Raw genomic sequence first — 21,365 nt, forward strand, 5'->3', positions numbered from 1 at the left:
GCAAACTCACGAATGTTCCTTTACAAAAACCTTGTTATAACAAACCATTATTATAACAAAGCAATCTAAACTCTAGGAATACGTTTAAAATAATATTTAAATTGCTTACAATAATACTAAGAGTCGATCCTTAGTACCTAAAGGCCTTGCAATAAATGAATGGAATAAAGTAATGAACTACAGTGAGGTAAACTTTCAATCTAATAGCAAGCCCATAAGCTAAGAGTGAGTAAAAAAAAAGTAACATGGTAAGTGTAGTTCGGAAATGTTTTTAAAAATAGAGTTTATTGACCCCGGAAAACAAATATAGTAATGCTAGGGTTGGGGCCCTGGTATTGCTACTTTACAATCATTTAATATGTTAAACATTGTACATAAGTGAATAGTAGATAAATTTAGCTAGGTATAATGTTTGCAATTTTGAATTTAATGATAGCAAATTGGTAAGTTTGTTCATTGAAGACCATTTGACTCTAAGGTCTCTATAACATGGACATACAAGCAAAAAATTATATTCATCCTCTATATTATAAGTATTACATACTGGACATATTCTTTGTTGTCTGGGATGGACACAGTTTAGAATGAATTAACAAGCTCTCTGTATTTGGTAAATTGGATCACATATCTTCCAAGATTGCGTAATTGAGTTACATTATGAAGACTTAAAAGTGTAATCAGTTTAAATGCAGAAGGTTTTCCCCCAGTAATACTGCTTAATGAATTAAGACAGACTTGAAACTAATATATAAGGAGTAATTCTCCAGAAATGTGTTATAATCTGTTACCCGCCGTAAAATACACTTATTCCCCTAACGTTCCTAAGTCCTGCGCCCATACCCCGCCCCGTTTGTTGAGAAATTAATACGTGTTAGCACCTCTGTTAACAAATTATTAAAAAACAAATTATGTAAAATAAAATAAGAAACAATAAAAAAATTAGTAATAAACAGAAAAATGTCTACGTCTGCTGCTGTAAGACAAAATCGAAAACCAGTCAACGATTTAATGGTGTGGGGATGTAAATGGTAATTAAAGCAGTAGTCCTACAGCAATGTTAAAATCAAGAGAAAACAAAACAATATAATTTTAAGAAAGAAAAAAAAAAAAAGGTTCCGGCGAGGCTCGAACTCGCGACCTTCTGCGTGTAAAGCAGACGTGATAACCACTACACCACGAAACCAGTTACCTTCAATTTCTGTTTTAAGTTGCTCATAAATAATAATATTATTTGCACCGGAAAGTGGAAATAGATGATCACATTGTTACAAATTATGGTATACATTGTATTATACGTGATATAACAAGGTCGTAGATTCGATATGTATTAACTAAATGTGTACACGTCAAATATAAAAAGTAGGCTAATGATACTAAGTTCAAATACAAAAATATTATTAAAACTAAATTTAAAAGAAAGAATAAAAATAGTATTTTCCCAGTGCATTAAAAACATGATAATACACGTCAATAGATATCGGTTTCGTGGTGTAGTGGTTATCACGTCTGCTTAACACGCAGAAGGTCGCGAGTTCGAGCCTCGCCGAAACCTCATTTTAAAATGTTTAATATACTTATAATTAATAATAATTTTTTTGTGACCAATAATTTGCATTGTTTAAACAAAACCCGAAAAAAAGAAAGATCCCCCCCCCCCCCAAACAAATCAAAAAATGTTAAAGAAAGAAAGGACTGAAATTAAATCATAGTAGTCGACTACGATAGAAAGGGCAGTGCATATAGGAAATCACTATCATATATCTACACATGTATATATTTTTGAGTATACAAAGCGTACACTATGATGGAGAAAAAATATATACATGTATATATATTCCTTATGAAATCAAAGTGTTTAATTTGTGTTTTCAGGAGGGGACGGGGGGGGGGGGGGGTAAATAAAATAAAACATCTCCTTCCTTCCCCTATCAGTCCCCCAAAATCTAACAAAAGTTGAAAACCGTCTCCAAAACAAAAATAATGTTATTTTTATTTATTTAACGAAACCACTAGAGCACATTGATTTATTAATCATCGGCTGTTGCATGAATCTCAAACATTATTTTAATAATTCTGATATAATATAGTCCTATATTTTCATGTTTTATATGCACAGGCAGGACCCAAAGCAAACGAAACAATAAAGGCTTTAAATTTTGTTTTAAAAAGTTTTGAACTTAAATTATGCTAAAATATAACCTAATAAATACATTTTAGTTAGATAAAATTTACAAATAAAAATAAGAAAAAGATTCACACAAATCCACACACGTACTCTCACATAGAACCACCCACACATTTATCACACACACAAATTCACACAAGCACACGCAAAAATTAAAAGAAAATTGAGGGATATCGATCTTACAAGCTAATGTTAATTTTTTAAAGATATATACTAAATATAAATATCAGTTTTCAAGTGGGTATTTAAAAACTAATTCATCATTATTTAGATCAAGAAATATATTATTTTTAATATATTTATTAATAAATGCAGGAAATCTATTTTTAAAGCGATATTGATTTAAAAGTATTAAGAAGTACTGTCTCATATAATGCTTAAAAAACTTAACAATATTAACATTTACCCCCCTTGATTCCGCTATTAAACGTCTCTTGAAAACTAATATTCTGTATATTGAGAGCAAAGCATTGATGAATTCATTTGAGCAGGTTTGTATTTTAAAATAACACCCGAAAAGCAACATTTAAAAAAAAATATTTCTAAAGAAAAACCAGTATCCTTAAACATATAAATACATAATTCATAAAAAATAGAAATTAAATCATAAAGTTCATCACAATACAAAAATAAATGACACATATCTTCTTCTTCCTTAAAACAAACAGGACATTGGCTAGATGATACCTTGCCATATTTAAATAATTTAGAGTATGTGAAAATAATGTTATGAGCAATTTTAAAATCCAAGTCAACAAATTCCGAAGTCTTATCACAGTAATGTATAATTTTCCAAACTGGCTTCCAATCTATAACAAACCCCAAATCATGCCATTTTTCTAAACAAGAAGGTAATTTTAAAAAAATTGAAATTAGTAAGGAATATATTAATTTAACATTAAATTTACTTACATTTATTGTTTCATTATTATTAATCAAGAACAAATCTTTAACTTGTGACGAATTTTTAATATTATTTAAAATAAGTCGTTTCCATTCACCAGGAAGCGAGTTCAGAATTACATAATAAGCAGTAGATATTTCTGCTGCCAACATATCAGGATATTTTTCTTTAATAATTTCGACAATTGCAGATACCGGTAAAAATCCCGGTATAACTTCATATGCAATATCAGCCACCGTTATAATACCACTTTTAATAAAAGAATTAAAACATAATAATTTATTTTTGTAATTAATAAATGGATTATGAAATATTGGCTGATATAATATTTGATCTAAATCTAAGGGGAAAATGCGTAAATGTGTGAAGCAGACGTGATAACCACTACACCACGAAACCAGTTAACTTATGTGTCTCATTCATGTGATACATAATGTAGCCTGCTGTAATACCCTGTAAATAGTGCACATATAGTGTAAATAGTACAGCCACAACAGTATTCTGAACGGTTGCTAGTCACTTCGTACCATGGTCATTTCGTACCTAATTTGGTCGTTTCGTACCCTGGTCATTTCGTACCATTGCAAAAAGTCATTTCGTACCTTGGTCATTTCGTACCCTAGTCATTTCGTACCTTAGTCATTTCGTACCTTAGTTATTTCGTACCAAAACTGAAAGTCATATCGTACCATGGCATAACAATTTATAACAATCACCCTGGTAGTGTATTTTACAAAATAACATTAAATTACACATTTGTGGTTCATTTAATCAGCAAAAGACTAAAAATTATTGCTACTTTGTATAATTTTTGGTTATGCTATTGCAAGCTGAAACGAGGTCTGACTGGATACATGTATAACTTGGGGTTTTTCCGTATGCAAAATTTTAACTTGTCCAAAGTTTGAAAAGAAAACCTTATAAATAAACACTATTTTGTTGGTCCATTATGTTGTTTTGTTGTTTTTGATTAATTATCTGGAGCCATTTGACACAGAATCGAAGTTTGCAGTTAGTAGTAAATACCATATACGGCTCTTGTCAAGTAAAATGGAAATAACAGTTGACAGGTATTATGGTTACCAATAACGATATGCTGCACAATAACGTGTTCTGATTTTCAAACTGTCCAAATAAATTTTTATTTTATTTTTCAAATCCCCCACTGTTTTTATGCTATAGTCGATTTGATACTGGTATGAAATGACTAGGGTACAAAATAACCAGGCAGCGTGGTACGAAATGGGTGGTACGATATGACTTGGGTACTAAGTGTCTATGATTCCTTTGAACACAAAATAGGCTACGTATTTGTATAAATTACAGAATTGTGATTTAAAAAAAACAAAATTTAGGCATTGTACTTACCGGCATATGGAGAAACTACTTAAAGGTATCAAAAACGTAATTCACTATTGTTTTGTATCTACTTATACCTTTTACAATATATATGAAGTATCAATAAAGTAATACTAGTATTTAAAAAAATGTATCCGTTTTTAATATAATCGCAATAAAAACTCGCGTTTTCCCCATCGCTTGCCAAAAAGCCTCTGAACTCCAAGAGTCAAGTCACGTGACCCCGTGACGCGCTAACCGGCATAACATGAATGCGTAATTCGCAGCCTTTCGGTCATTTTACACGTGTATTTTTAAAACGCGAAATTGTTATTCTATTGATTGAATTGTATGTTTGGAATATTATTTTGAACATATCTTTCAAATGTGAAACATGGTGAACCGTTGTTCGGCGTATGGATTTACAAAAGCTGCAGTTAAAGGCAAAAGAAGTTTGCATATTTTTCCGAAAGACAAAGCGACATTGTTTGCACGGAAGCAGTTCTTAAACCGAACACGTGCGTATTGGAAAGGACCGTCAAGATGGGATTCAATTTGCAGTGACTACTTCACACCTGGGGATTACGACAATTATCTAAGATACTTGATCGAAATGGCACTGAAACTTTTGTTAAAGAACTTGTCTGTTCCAAGCCTGTATCCCCCCTGTTCAGCCTATTTGCTGCCCGGAGCCCGAACGTCGCCCGGAGACAAAAACAAAGAAAGAAGAAAGAAGTGTTTTATTTAACGACGCACTCAACACATTTTATTTACGGTTATATGGCGTCAGACATATGGTTAAGGACCACACAGATTTTTTTAGAGGAAACCCGCTGTCGCCACATAGGCTACTCTTTTTACGAAAGGCAGCAAGGGATCTTTTATTTGCGCTTCCCACAGGCAGGATAACACAAACCATGGCCTTTGTTGAACCAGTTATGGATCACTGGTCGGTGCAAGTGGTTTACACCTACCCATTGAGCCTTGCGGAGCACTCACTCAGGGTTTGGAGTCGGTATCTGGATTAAAAATTCCATGCCTCGACTGGGATCCGAACCCAGTACCTACCAGCCTGTAGACCGATGGCCTGCCACGACGCCACCGAGGCCGGTGAGACAAAAACAAATGCCGAGGTGTACATTGTTCATATTTGGCACAAAGATACACCTCAACACGATGCATTTATATATATATTAAAAAAATAAATGTAGGAAAAAATATTGTTTTAGAAAAAAAATCGCATTTTTCATGTTCCTGCGGTACATAACGATATCCCGAACATCGCCCAAAAACAAAAACAGATAGGCCTACCGAATGTTAATGCGATTTTTTCTAAAAAATATTTTTCCTACATTTATAATTTTATTGTTTTAACATATACAGTCAGACCTCGTTACAATACTGCGACATTTACACCATCCGACGACAAATTGTCGGGAACAAACGTACATCAGTTTTATTTCATTACAACGGAATTAACACCTGACACCTACAAGAGCAAATTAGGAACAAACGTGCATCCGACGTCTGAAAACACCTATTTACAACATTACATAATCACAGATACCGTAGCATATTGGCAGTACACACACAACCACTTAGATTCCTTGATCTCGTAGTGAGCCGACTGTGTCACATGCTGTCCGAGCTATCGATGTCTGCGAAATCGGTAGACATGTATTGCTTTTGCAAATAAGCCTTTAGTTAAAGGATTAACTTCGAACAATAAAATCTTCTATTTTCATATTTTGTAAACGAAACAGACACCAATCGTAGATGTCTGTAACCAAGTAATGATAGACTGACGATGAATGCGCCTTGTTTAATATATTTAATGATTTTTTTTAAAAACATATTTAATGTATGTACGTGTATTTGTTGTTTTTAATAATAATTCCAATAGCTCATGTACTTTTCGTGCTGGGGTGTCGTTAAACATCCATTCTATTACTGTTCAGAAAGAAACTCTTTTATTAAAATGATTTTTCAGACAAACTCTTTTATTAAATTTTATTTTTTATTCTTACAGAGGAGAAAAAGAGTCGAGGTTTCGGCGAGGCTCGAACTCGCGACCTTCTGCGTGTGAAGCAGACGTGATAACCACTACACCACGAAACCAGTTAGTGTTGGTATATCATTCAAGTGACACATAATGTAGCCTACTGTAATACTCATGCCAAAAAGCTATCAAATACTTATTGGTGTTCAAAGTACTGCTGTGGCTGTTGAAAGGATGTACCACGTGCACTATTTACAGGGTATTACAGTAGGCTACATTATGTGTCACTTGCCCGCCCCGGAGGTGGTCACTGGCGAAGTCAGAGGCTAGATCCGGGGCGGGCGTGCCTGAACCCTTGTGGATAGGGGCACGTTAATAGAGTTGCCCGTTGCCCGTTGTGTCACTTGATAGAGATACCAACGGTAAATGGTTTCTTGGTGTAGTGGTTATTACGTCGGCATGAGTTCGACCCGTACCCCCACCCCCTTTCAATGGTTAGGGTAGTCTTAGGGATAGGGTTAGGGTTAGTCTTTAGATCCTTTAATATAGAGTGGTACGGGTCGAACTCTTTCCAGGTTTTAGGTATGTTACCTACCGGCAAGAGGAGAAACTACTTAAAACGACATAAACATTTCTGGATTTTTTTCAGTGGAGGATCTAGAAAATAATAAGAGGGGGTGGCTGGATTGAGATGGAGTGAACCGGCGGGGCCTGAGCCATAGTGAAGGTTCCGGGGACAAAAAACCCTGAAGTTTCGGCACTCTGGACATTTTAGAGCCTTATTTCCCTGATTTCCGAGGAACTAATTCGTAATTCCATAAAGTGGACAATTTAGTTACCCTGTTCCTGATTGACAACAAAATATATAGAAAACGATTTAAGTTTGTCCTTATCGATGTAAGCCATACTCAGTTCAATTGTACACCTGATTGACAACAGGGCGATGCATATTATTTTCGCTAACGGAATGGCTTTATTTGCATCTTCCTGAACAAAACTTTGAAGTAACGGTATATGTTTGAAATGAACATAAAAAAAAAATGGCACAGGAAGGGAGGGGGTGGCAAGCCACCCTATTCACCCCTCTGGATCCGCCACTGTGTTTATTTGTAGAAGGATAGTAAACATATGGTTGATGCAGATCCTTCATTAGACCTATAATGCACGTTGTATGTATCGGTTTTGTGTTGTAGTGGTTATCACGTCTGCTTAACACGCAGAAGGCCGCGAGTTCGAGCCTCGCCGAAACCTGGTAATGTTTTTCGCTAAATATTAAAGTTTATGTAAATGAATACTTCCAAGCTTTTAGTATAAATTACCTATCAGTTTTTAATGACAAATCCGTAATTTTGCTTCTCTAAATAAGAGCTACCTTTTATAAAACATGCCTTATCCTTAAAAAGATAAAGTTATCTGATTCTTAAAATGATAAATCTATCTGATTCTTCAAATGAATAAATCTTGATAACTTGGCTGTTTCTGGAACGTTCGGTCGCAAGCTGGAATGAACTCTGTACACACGTGTTTTACTTACATACACATTTAGCACGTGCAGCCTGATTTTGCTCATGAATATTCATGACCACTCTTAAAGGAAGTAAGGAAATGTTTTCAATACATTTTTATTTACGGTTATATGGCGTCAGACATATGGTTGAGGACCACACAGATATTGATAGAGAGGAAACCCGCTGTTGCCACTTCATGGGCTACTATTTTCGATTAGCAGCAAGGGATCTTTTATATGCACCATTCCACAGACATGATAGTACATACCACGGCCTTTGTTACACCAGTTGTGGAGCACTGACTGGAGCGAGAAATAGCCCAATGGGTCCACCGACTATAATAGTGTCAGGGTTGAGGCCCTGGTATCGCTACTTTACAATCATTTAATATGTTGAAGATTGTACATAAGTGAATAGTGTGTGTATATATATATATATATATATATATATATATATATATATCACATTAATCGAACAGTAATAATGGGCTTAGATAATAGTAAAACATAGTTTATAGATTTATAGGGATAACAGAGAAGCTAAAAATAATAGAAAAAAGAGAAGGAAGGAGAGAAATAAACTAACAAATTCTTACATATGATTCATTATATTGATTCTAATGCTTGTAGCTTTTGTAGCAATTATCCAGAAACACTAATACATTTATTTTTAAAGCTGCAGTGTCTGGAATAGTTTTATTATTTAAGCATTTAGAATAGATGATCCATTTCTGTTTGGTACATAAAGGTAGTACTATACCAAATAACTTCCGGCTGGGTCAAAGTGCGAGGTGCACCGAACTTTTGATAGATAAGTGAACACCACAAGTCCTGTGATTGGTTATAAATGTGAGTGTGTTGGTTGTAAAAAATAATAGTTTCATCTGGGTAAAATAAATGTGCAATTTTATTTCATCTAGTATCAATGTGTCAAGTAGCCTTGTGCTTGAAACATGTATGGGGTACCTGTAAAAAAAAGTACTCGAATTTTGTGCGAAACTAGGGTAGTCATAGACGCTACCCGTTATCTCAGAAACGAGCAGCTTGACCCCCATTTTTTTCTGATTCACTTTAAGTGTAAGGGGTGGTAGTATTTATATCCGTGGCGTTTATGTCGGTTGATACGTTGCAGGTAGGAGTTTTAGCTGCATATGTTACTATTGTCGTCTATGGGATTTGATTTGGTAGTATACACCCTATAGCACATATTCAGTGCATAATAAAAAATATTATGATTTTGTCATTTTATTTAATTAAACTATACTGGTTGATTAATTAGCCATCACTCGATCATGCAAGTTCACAATGACCTTGACCTTGACAATAATCTCTGTACATGGCTCTGAATGGAGTTTGAATCAAAGTTAGCACTGAAGAAAAGTTGGTTTTGGCCTATAATTCATACTGTAAAGATTTCAATAATTTCTTTTTACATGGTATTTGACTTGCCATATACAACTGCTCTTAAATATGGTATTATATATAGGCAACCTGAACTAAGATTTTAATAGCAATTTATTTTTATATTAAAAATAGCATGTGCCAATAGTGGGTTAATGTCTTTAGTTTCCATTAACATTGTTAATTTTTTATGTATGAAATTCTGAAAACTCAAATTTGTAAAGAAGTTGATTTTTATTGTCATTTTGACATATTTATAGGGTGCTAAGTTATATTTTAGACAAATTTGTAGTTTTATGCAAAATATTAAGTAAATTTGAAGAAAAACTTTACCAAAAACATAATTAAATTTGTTGTCACTATTGTGCCTTCTGTTCTTATTTGTACATAACAATAAGGTTGTTAAACATATACTTAGATCTCCAGATCATTTTTGTTTCTTAATAATCACTTAGTTAGCTCTCATGAAAAGCATTTTGAGTTTATACTAGATTTAGAACCAATTTTTTCAGATTTGATTATCTGCCTTGGATTAAGTTGATGATTTATTTTATTGTTAAAGCTGTATTACCTAATGTTACTAGCTAAATAAAATGCTGGATTACAGATTGTAGGAATACATCTAATGTACATATTGTATTCATCCGGATTAGAAAATAATGCAAGAAAATAGATGTTCGGGTAATTTTGTCATTTAAAAATAGTTTTTTTCAGTAATTAATCAAAAATAAATGTGTTAAAGCTGCATGATTATTCCAGATATCACAACTATTAAAACCTCCAACTACAGTAAGCTATAAATAAAATATAGTCAGGAATATTGGTGGCTGCCAATGGTTTTGATGGTTCATTATGAAAATCAGCATGGCCGATGGATTTGAAATTCCCACACCTGGTAACTTGAAGACACCCACACCCAGCATACAGGATTTCCTCCCAACACTAATGTTCAGGACATTAAGTCATTACTTCATACAGGTACAGTCATGTTTGTGTTTCCTTCCTCAGACAGTGTATTTTTTTAATACTGATATTTCTTTGATGTGCCTGTTAAGGTCTTCATAATCTAGGGGTCAATCAAGTGCATGTGTTTTAATGGCATTCTTTAAAGGGGTAGAGGTACTCTGACTATCTTTGTTGTCTCTACATATATACCTGAGTACACACACCCAACTGAAAGTAAATATCTTCAGGAGTTTTATTTTAAAACATTTTGTTGTTTAATATGACATATAGCATTTGTACAAAACTATATGCAATATATATGCTTTTTGAGGTGTACATTATATTAGGTTGCACTGTAGAAACAACACTTTCAGTGAGGTTGTCAGTTTATGTCAGAATACACCAGATCCTGGTTGTCATAAAGACACATAGCTGGACACTTTTTGAAAAATGTATGTTATCAGTATAGGTAGTACTATACCAAATAACTTCCGGCTGGGTCAAAGTGCGAGGTGCACCGAACTTTTGATAGAGAAGTGAACACCACAAGTCCTGTGATTGGTTATAAATGTGAGTGTGTTGGTTGTAAAAAATAATAGTTTCATCTGGGTAAAATAAATGTGCAATTTTATTTCATCTAGTACCATGTGTCAAGTAGCCTTGTGCTTGAAACATGTATGGGGTACCTGTAAAAAAAAGTACTCAAATTTTGTGCGAAACTAGGGTAGTCATAGACGCTACCCATTATCTCAGAAACGAGCAGCTTGACCCCCATTTTTTTCTGATTCACTTTAAGTGTAAGGGGTGGTAGTATTTATATCCGTGGCGTTTATGTCGGTTGATACGTTGCAGGTAGGAGTTTTAGCTGCATATGTTACTATTGTCGTCTATGGGATTTGATTTGGTAGTATACACCCTAAAAGGCCCACCACATCGCTATAGTTTCGCAATGCTCGCTTATCTACATTATCTAGGTCAACTGCAAACCCAATGACCAGCTTGTTTTTCTTCAATTAGCGGGACGCCAGTTGAATTAGGAATTTACGCGATTTGCGCAGGCGCCACGTGATTTTGAACAAATTTAACTGTCTTGATTGAGGGGTCGTCTCATACCTCCCCCTCCTGCCACGGAACCCTCCACTGGCGAAGTCAGAGGTCGGATCCGTGGTAGGCGTGCCTGAACCTTCGTGGATATGGGCACGTTAAACGAGTTTCCATTCCATTACTCATACCTCCAAAATATATTTATATCCATAGAGGTATGGTACAATACCTTTCCAGGGATCGGTGGGGGATTTGCCTTGAAATTTTGACAGTGACCAGCGGTTGGCATACGCGTTACATGTAAGGGGTGTTAATAATTACGTAACGCTCTAGGGGTAGAGGAAGAGGGCGGTATGTTCAATATACGTAACATTTATGAAGACTATATGTTATTTCTATTCATTACTTAGACCTAAAAATGTGGTGGTTTTTTTTAATGCGCGGTCGGTCTAGGATCGATCTCCATCAGCGGGATTGTTCCAGCCAGTGCGCCATGACTGGTATATAAAAGGCCATAGTATGTGATATCCTGTCTGTGGGATGGTACATAAATGATCCCTTGCAAAAAATATTTTTAAAATGTAGCGGGTTTCCAAGGCGCGTGTGCAGGGATTTCAGCGGGGTTGGGGGTTATAGACTGTGTTGAGCGAAGTTTATATGGGGCCATGTTCCCCCAGAAAATATATTTCGATTTTTATTTTGTTTTGGTCAGGGAAGGGTTTCGACCCCCAATACCCTCCCCCCTGCACATGTGCCCGTTTCCTCTCTTAGATTATATGTCAAAATTACCAAACGTTTGACATCCAAAAGCAGATGATTATTAAAACAATATGCTCTAACACTGACGTCGTTAAACAAAACAAACTAACTTTACCCTTTCCAAATGCAGTAAAAACGTACATATATAGTTTAGATGATTTGAAAAATAACACATTTAAAATGGTTAATAACCCAATTTTTCCATTTAAACTTAATCTTTTATTAAAAAGACAAAGAGGATGTAAGGATATGTACAACTTATTAAACTCTAACTCCATGACTCCAAAATCGCAAGCTAAATACACCAATCAAGGTTTTATCTTTTCATCAAGTGAATGGGCAGAATATTATTTACTTCCTTTTCAGAGCACTCAGGATTCAATATTAATATGGTTTCAATATAGACTAGTTCACGGAATCTTAGCTACGAACACTTTCTTATATATTATTCACTATGTTGAGTCAAACATGTGTAGCTTTTGTAACAACCATCCAGAAACCATACCACATCTATTTTTCGAATGCAATAAAGTTCACAACTTATGGGTTGCAGTTCAAAACTGGATATTGACTCAGACTGGTATTATATTAATTTCAATAAAGATAATGTTATCTTTGGTATTATTAATAACGAAAAATCTAACTTCCTTAACTGGTTAATTATTAACATAAACTGTTATGTTTATGGAACTAAGATACAAAAACATTATTTAGAAATCAAAGTTGTTAAAAATCTGTTGAAGCAAAAGTTTGAAATAGAAAGATTTATTTTATATAAAAATTGCAAATACGAAATGTTTAATAAACCATGGGCCCCATGGGATAATTTATTTAATGATAACGATTAAATGAAATATATGATGTTAGCTTAAGTTTGTTCTTGTCTATGGCTTGTTTGGAGATAGCGAAAAACGAGAAAAATAAACATACACCTCACGTATAACCGTATCTCGTCTTCTACCTCTTTCTCCTCTTTCTTATCCTCTCTCTTCTCTTTATAATATCCCAGATTAAACCAATTACATGTATGTATATTTACTACTCTTGTACCCACTTACATTGATGCCTTTTTGCATATATGTATGTGTGAAGCTATGTATGTACATATGTGATGTATCGGAGGACATCCGGGTACGTGTGTACGTATTTATTTGTGTATGGATATATGTGTTGTATATTTATAATATGTACAACAGTGATTTGGGGCTCCCATCCCTGAAACTGCTATGTTTGTGATCTGGGACAATAAAATTTAAAAAAAAAAAAAAAAAAAAAAAACAACCCACTTTACCCTTTCCAAACGAAATAATATTTATTTGAATTTATCGATTTTACCACACGTAAAATTAAAAAGTGAAAACGGTCTTTTTCTACTTTAGTATATTTTATTAAAAATATATACATGATCAATCTGTTATACAAACTAAACTTTGAAAGTTCTACTAACACTTTATAAAATATTAATTCTTAAATAGGAAGGTACGATTGTCGATAGTACGTTGTCAAGATCAAAGCCAATTGAAAAGAGTAGCCCATGAAGTGGCGACAGCGGGTTTCCTCCTTCAATATCTTTGTTGTCCTTAACCATGTCTGATGCCATATAACCGTAAATAAAATGTGTTGAGTGCGTCGTTAAATAAAACATTTCCTTCCTTCCTCTGTTAGCAAAATATTAAAAACACAAATTATGTAAAAAAAAAAAAATAATAATAAAAAAATAATAATAATAAACAGAAAAATTACTACGTCTGCTGTTGTAAAATAAAACTGAATTTTCAATATTCAATTTTTAAAATATGTATAATTAATAATAATTTTTCTGTGACTAATAATTTGCATTGTATGTGATTATTTATACAATCGGGAAAATTCTCACATGACTATTCTCGTTTTGTTTTTAAGCAAATAAATAAATAAACAAACAAAATAAATAAATAAATAAATAATCTAGTCTTGCAGATCTGAATGTTTTTTTTTTACAATTTTAAGCAAATAAATAAAATAAAGTAAATGAAAGTAAATGAAATGAAATGAAAGTAAAGTAAAGTAAATGAAAGTAAATGAAATGAAATAAATAAATATATATATATATATATATATATATATATATATATATATATATATATACCGCCCAATAATTCTGAATGAAAAATATTATCGGTAGTAAATCTTAAGGCAGAAATGAATTTTTACTTGTAGAATGCAGGAAATTGTATTTCAGGACATCTAGTTTTCAAACTTGTACGGTGGAGCATAGAAACTTTGCTTTGCGCCCTCGATCTCTGTCAGTCTCCCCTCCACAATGTCGACTTGCTTCCGCCGTACCTGTAAAAGTTTACTTTATTTTAAGTATTTTATTTTGTTTTTTTCTTGGAGTCATTAAGATTCAATCCTGAATTTGTGTTGCAATTTCTTCGTCATACTGACTTTTATTATAAATTTTAATTTTCCCTATCTGTGATATATATATATATATGTATGTATGTATGTATGTATGTATATATATAATATTAGCACAGCTCTTTACACTGTGTTTTAGTTTAACTCTTGGATTTTTATATTGATGTATTTATGCTTCTTATCTTAGTTTGACACCCAATAACCGATGTATTTTTCGTGCTGGGGTGTCGTTACACATTCATTCATTCATTCATTCATTCAGTTTTTAAAATACTTATAATTAATAATAATTTTTCTGTGACCAATAATTTGCATTGTTTAAAAAAAAAGACAAAAACAAGAAGAACAATAAACCAAAAAAAGTTAAAGAAAGAAAATTACCGTATGCTAAAATGTAAGCTAGATTTGATACGTTTAAAAAGGAAAACGTCAAACACAAGAGGCTGTCTTTATCGCTCATACTCGGTGTAATCTGACCGTACACCGCATTTCAAATGGTGGAATGTATGCATCTGAAAGAAACTAGAAAAGATATATTTGGCCAAAGAAATGTGATGGAATTACAATTTCTTGGAAATAATGACTTTTATTCTAAATTTTAATTTTATCTATCTGTGATATTTGTATTTGTTTTTATAATAGTTCTTTACACTGTGTTTTAAATTAACTGTTGGATTTTTATATTGATTTAAATCATCAATTATTTTTGCATTTACCATAGTTTAACACCCAAAAGCCTATGTATTTTTTGTGCTGAGGTGACAGAAACTCTTTTATTAATTTTTTTTTTTTATTACAGGGGGGAAAAATACAAGGTTTCGGCGAGGCTCGAACACGCGACCTTCTGCGTGTGAAGCAGACGTGATAACCACTACACCACGAAACCAGTTAACTTACGTATCTCATTCAAGTGACACATAATGTAGCATGCTGCAATACCATGTAAATAGTGCACATGGTACATCCTTTCTACAGCCACAACAGTACTTTGAACACAAAATAGACTACGTATTTGTATAAACTACAGAATTGTGATTTTTTTTTTTTTTTAGGCATTGTACTTACCGGCATACGGAGAAAATACTTAAAATGACTAAATTTCTGGATTGTTTATTTATAGGATAGTAAACACATTATTGATGAATACCCTTCATTAGACTTACAATGCACGTTGTAGGTATCGGTTTCGTGGTGTAGAAGGTCGCGAGTTCGAGCCTCGCCGGAACCTCTTATTTCCCACCTGTAATACAAAAAAACCAACTTAATCTAATAAAAGGGTGTTTCTGTCTGAGCAATAAAGACAGCCTCGTGATCGTATCATGTCTGATGTCTAAAATGTATTTATTAGGTTATATGTTTTAGCATAATTTAAATTCATAACTTTTTTATAACAAAATTTCAAATAGTTATTGTTGCATTTGTTTTGTGTTCAGTCTGTGGGTATGAACATATAAAACATTGCTGACTGCTAATGGAAACAATAAGACTATATTATATTAGAATTATTAAACGTATAAGATTCATGCATCTAATATAATAAGTAAAAACACGGTACGTTTTTGAAAATGATAATATATATATATTTGCCCAATGCATTAAAAACATGATAATACACTTCACTACCTATTGGTTTCGTGGTGTAGTGGTTATCACGTCTGCTTAACACGCAGAAGGTCGCGAGTTCAAGCCTCGCCGAAACCTCATTTTTATTTTTAATATACTGATAATTATTTATTTTTCTGTGACCAATAATTTGCATTGTTTAAATAAATAGAAGAAAGAAAGAAAGAAAGAAAGAAATGTTTTATTTAACGACGCACTCAACACATTTTATTTACGGTTATATGGCGTCAGGCATATGGTTAAGGACCACACATATTTTGAGAGAAAACCCGCTGTCGCCACTACATGGGCTACTCTTTCCGATTAGCAGTAAGAGATCTTTTATTTGCGCTTCCCACAGGCAGGATAGCACAAACCATGGCCTTTGTTGAGCCAGTTATGGATCATTGGTCGGTGCAAGTGGTTTACACCTACCCATTGAGCCTTGCGGAGCACTCACTCAGGGTTTGGAGTCAGTATTGGATTAAAAATCCCATGCCTCGACTGGGATCCGAACCCAGTACCTACCAGCCTGTAGACCGATGGCCTAACCACGACTCCACCGAGACCGGTAAATAAATAAATAGAAGAAGAAAAAAAAAGAATGAAAGAAGGGGAAACCAGCACTTTAGTGTAAATTTTAGTTTTGTTCATATACAACATTTATGATAAACATATCTGACTTAAATTAAATCATAGTAGTCAACTAGGATAGACGGGGCAGTGCAGATAAGAGATATCATTATCATATATCTACATATGTATATTATTATAAGTATACAAATCGAACATATATATATTCCTTATGAAATCAGTGTTTAATTTGTGCTTTCAGGAGGGGACGGGGTTGTGTGTGTGTGTGTGTGTGTGTGTGTGTGTGTGTGTGTGTGTATGTATATGTGTGTGTGTGTGTGTGTGTGTACCAAATGACTTAAAATGAGTACGGTATATATCGTGTTCATGAAAGTGCAAGACAAATTTGTATGTGATTATTCAATCTAATTAAAATTAGCTCCACTATTACATGTGGATCTAAAGACAGCCAGTTGGAGCTCATGTCCACCAATCAAAACCTTACTTGCAGAATCCTGCCAGTGATTTAAAAATAATTTGAAAACATTCCGAATTATCCTGAGGGTATACGACATGTTTCGTGTGAATTACGAATGCCTTAAAACATGTTTTATTTTATAAAATAAATAATTTGTAATGTAAAACTGAAGACTGATTTAGTTTTTTTTTAATTTTATAAATAAATAAATAATTTTTAATGTAAAATTGAAGACTGATAACCCACCCCGTACGTATTGGTATGGTTCGCTGTACTGCGGCCACTAAAATAGACTCGCCCGATATTTTTAGAATTTGTATGCTCCCAAATAACGTTATAAAAGGCGAAGTGTGATTGGTCAATATTTAAATTATTATTTACAGACGAAATGTTACCTGGACATTGGGGACTATGCAGTGTTGTTAGTTTTAAATCACTGGCAGGATTCTGCAAGTAAGGTTTTGATTGGTGGACATGAGCTCCAACTGGCTGTCTTAGATCCACATGTAATAGTGGAGCTAATTTTAATTAGATTGGTGATTATTCATACAATCAGAAAAAATTCTCACATGACTACTCTTGTTTTGTTTTTAAGCAAATAAATAAACAAACAAACAAAATAAATAAATAAATAAATACTCTAGTCTTGTAGATGTGAATGTTTTTTTTTTACAATTTTAAGCAAATAAATAAAATAAAATAAAATAATAAATAATAAATAAAATAAAATAATAAATATAAATATATATATATATATATATATATATATATATATATATATATATAAGAGCAGTATAAGCCCACCACCAAATAATTCTGAATGAAAAATATTATTGGTAGTAAATCTTAAGGCAGAAATTAATTTTTACTTGGAAATTGCATTTCAGGACATCTAGTTTTCAAACGTTTACGGTGGAGCATAGAAACTTTGCTTTGCGCCCTCGATCTCTGTCAGTCTCCCCTCCACAATGTCGACTTGCTTCCGCCGTACCTGTAAAAGTTAAGTTTATTTTAAGTATTTTATTTTATTTTTTTGCTTGGGAGTAATTTCGATTCAATCCTGAATTTGTCTTGCAATTTCTTCGTCATACTGAATTTTATTATAAATTTTAATTTTCCCTATCTGTGATATATATATGTATGTATGTATGTATATAATATTAGCACAGTTCTTTACACTGTTTTAATTTAACTCTGGAATTTTTATATTGATGTATTTATGCTTTTTATCTTAGTTTGACACCCAATAACCGATGTATTTTTCATGCTGGGGTGTCGTTACACATTCATTCATTCATTCATTCATTCATTCTAATCTCATCTGGTCTTGTCCCGTCTTGTCTCGTCTCTACTTTCTATTTCTTAATTCCAGGGCCATAAGATGAAACCCCTAACACCCCTATATCAATCCCCCAAAATCTAACAAAACCACCTCCAAAACGAAAATAAACTTATTTATTTTATTTAACGAAACTACTAAAGCACATACATCTATTGATCATCGGCTGCTCCATGAATAAATGGATAAATAAGAAAATAACTATATAGAATTAAACTAAAATGAATAATCAGTGTAGCGATAACGTAGTTTATTTTAGATTCCCCTCCCCCTCTTCTAATTGTATTCCCGGAGATAATATTTGGCGGTCCCTCCTTCCTTTAAGTTTAGACATGACACATTTTAAAAAAGAAAACCTCCAATTCAGGAGGCTGTCTTTATTTCTCAGACAGAAACACTCTTTTATTAAAGTAAAAAAAAAAATAATCATTACAAGAAAAAAAGAAGAAAAAAAAGAGGTTTCGGCGAGGCTCGAACTCGCGACCTTCTGCGTGTGAAGCAGACGTGATAACCACTACACCACGAAACCAGTTAACTTAGGTATCTCATTCAAGTGACACATAATGTAGCCTACTGTAATATCCTGTAAATAGTGCACGTGGTACATCCTTTCTACAGCCACAGCAGTACACAGCAGTACACAATAAGTAGTTGCATAAACTACAGAAGAGCGATAAATTATTTTTACTGGCAAACTACTGGCAAAAAGAGAAACTACTTAAAAAGACATTAAAAATTGTTTATTAGTTTTAGGATAATTCGCACATGCAGACCCTTCGTTAGACTTTACAAAGCACACGTGACATATGTAACAATCCGTTTCGTGGTGTAGTGGTTATCACGTCTGCTTAACACGCAGAAGGCCGCGAGTTCGAGCCTCGCCGAAACCTAGTAATTGTTTTTGCTAAATATCAAATTTTATGTAAATGAATACTTCCAATCTTATAGCATAAATTACCTATCAGTTTTTAATGATAAATCCATTTTCAATTATTTTTACAAAATATCATTAATAAATGAAGTATGGCGGTTGTGAAGATGGCTGAATAAAGTACATTTAGGGACAAATCAAATAATTTTTGTTCAGGTAATACTTTGTTAGACCATTAAATAGGTCAGTGGTCTGTGACAATATGCCTTTAAAACGTTAACGCTATCTTAAAGGGACTGTCCTGTGTATTCTGTCGTCGAAGGTGTAAACAACGATTAAATATCATGGGCGTAGAAGCGTTCAAAAGTGGCCGGGAGGGAAGTGCAACACTTTTATTTATTTATTTTTCTTACGTCACATGCATGACGCGAATGTCCTGAGTTTGCTAGGTGGTCGGGGGATATATCCCCCACCCTAACCCCGGAACGTTTTGAAATATAGGTATCGAATATATATAAATAAACGCAATTTTCTGGCACCTGAATCCTAAAATGTACCATCAGGTGTAAATGAATGAATGAATGAATGTTTAACGACACCCCAGCACGAAAAATACATCGGCTATTGGGTGTCAAACTATGGTAATGCAAACAGATAAGGTGATGATCAACATCAATATAAAAATTCAAGATTTGAATAAAAACAGTGTAAAAAACTGTGCAAAAATACAAATATCACATATAGATACTGACTTTTACTCAAAATTTCAATTTGTGCTTTATTGGCCATTCTCAAAGTGAATGTTACACCCCTGCACCACGGTGGGGTTACAGCACGCGTAGGGCAGTTGTAAATGATGATTTTTGACAATTTAAATTATTGGTTTTGGCATTATTGAACTATATATCCTCCTTGAAGTCACAATTCCTTTCGTTTATTTTCGAATTTTTGCCTGTTTAGATTGCATCGGGAATTTGGGGCGGGATGTAGCCCAGTGGTATTTAAAGCGTTCGCTTCATGCGCGGTCGGTCTGGGATCGATCACCGTCGGTGGATCCATTGGGCTATTTCTCGTTCCAGCCAGTGCTCCACAACTGCTGTAACAAAGGCCGTGATATGTACTATCCTGTCTGTGGGATGGTGCATATAAAATACCCCTTGCTGCTAATCGAAAAGAGTAGCCCATAAAGTGGCGACAGCGGGTTTCCTCTTTTAATATCTGTGGTCCTTAACCATATGTCTGACGCCATATAACAGTAAATAAAATCTGTTGAGTGCGTCGTTAAATAAAACATTCCCTTCCTTCCTTCATCGGGAATTTGTTGACAAAATAATACAAACATAAAACTATAATACTAGCAAATACATAGACGACAACTTACTTTAAAAATGTATTAAAACAAATCACTATTATAACAAACTAATCTAATATCTAAGACTACGTTAAAATAATATTTAAAATTGCTTACAATAATGCTGAGAGTCGATCCTTAGTATATAAAGGCGTTACAATAAATGAATGGAATAAACTAATGAACTGCAGTAATGTGAGGTAAACTATTCAATCTGATAGCAAGCCCATAAGCTAAAAGTGAGTAAAAATCAAGTAACACGGTGAAGTGCTGTTCTGAGATTAAGTATTACAAAACTGAAAAAGTCACATTTTAAAGTATTTTTTAACTATAAATAAATAAAATGTGTACACGTGTGTGTGTGTGTGTGTGTGTGACAGTGTGTGTATGTGTCTGTCTGTCTGTCTGTCTGTCTGTCTGTCTGTCTCTCTCTCTCTCTCTCTCTCTCTCTCTCTCTCTCTCTCTCTCTCTCTCTCTCTCTCTCTCTCTTTTCTCTATGCGTGTGTGCGTGTGCGTGTGTTTGAAGCAGACATGATAACCGCTACACATACATGTACACCTCGAAACTTGATATTACTAATCAACTCAAATGGCACACAGATGATTTTACGCAACAAGATATCTGCATTAACTAGTTGTCTTCGGTTTAAAAAAAAAATATTTCTATTT

The 21,365-nt window shown here is 33.7% G+C and overlaps 8 non-coding genes across 8 annotated transcripts; 4 read left to right on the top strand and 4 right to left on the bottom strand.

Annotated features, from left to right (window-relative positions):
• Positions 1–1,110: 1,110 nt before the first annotated feature.
• Trnav-uac lies at positions 1,111–1,183 on the bottom strand. The gene has a single exon. It is a non-coding gene; the product is annotated as a tRNA-Val (tRNA).
• Positions 1,184–1,479: 296 nt separating this feature from the next.
• Positions 1,480–1,552, top strand: Trnav-aac. The gene has a single exon. It is a non-coding gene; the product is annotated as a tRNA-Val (tRNA).
• A 4,920-nt stretch (positions 1,553–6,472) lies between these two features.
• Trnav-cac lies at positions 6,473–6,545 on the bottom strand. The gene has a single exon. It is a non-coding gene; the product is annotated as a tRNA-Val (tRNA).
• A 1,059-nt stretch (positions 6,546–7,604) lies between these two features.
• Positions 7,605–7,677, top strand: Trnav-aac. Its single transcript has one exon. It is a non-coding gene; the product is annotated as a tRNA-Val (tRNA).
• Positions 7,678–15,295: 7,618 nt separating this feature from the next.
• Positions 15,296–15,368, bottom strand: Trnav-cac. The gene has a single exon. It is a non-coding gene; the product is annotated as a tRNA-Val (tRNA).
• A 742-nt stretch (positions 15,369–16,110) lies between these two features.
• On the top strand, positions 16,111–16,183 carry Trnav-aac. The gene has a single exon. It is a non-coding gene; the product is annotated as a tRNA-Val (tRNA).
• Positions 16,184–18,930: 2,747 nt separating this feature from the next.
• On the bottom strand, positions 18,931–19,003 carry Trnav-cac. The gene has a single exon. It is a non-coding gene; the product is annotated as a tRNA-Val (tRNA).
• A 288-nt stretch (positions 19,004–19,291) lies between these two features.
• Positions 19,292–19,364, top strand: Trnav-aac. Its single transcript has one exon. It is a non-coding gene; the product is annotated as a tRNA-Val (tRNA).
• Positions 19,365–21,365: the final 2,001 nt, after the last annotated feature.

This window comes from Gigantopelta aegis, chromosome 3 (genome assembly GCF_016097555.1).
Source record: "Gigantopelta aegis isolate Gae_Host chromosome 3, Gae_host_genome, whole genome shotgun sequence".
NCBI classification, from domain to species: Eukaryota; Metazoa; Mollusca; class Gastropoda; order Neomphalida; family Peltospiridae; genus Gigantopelta; species Gigantopelta aegis.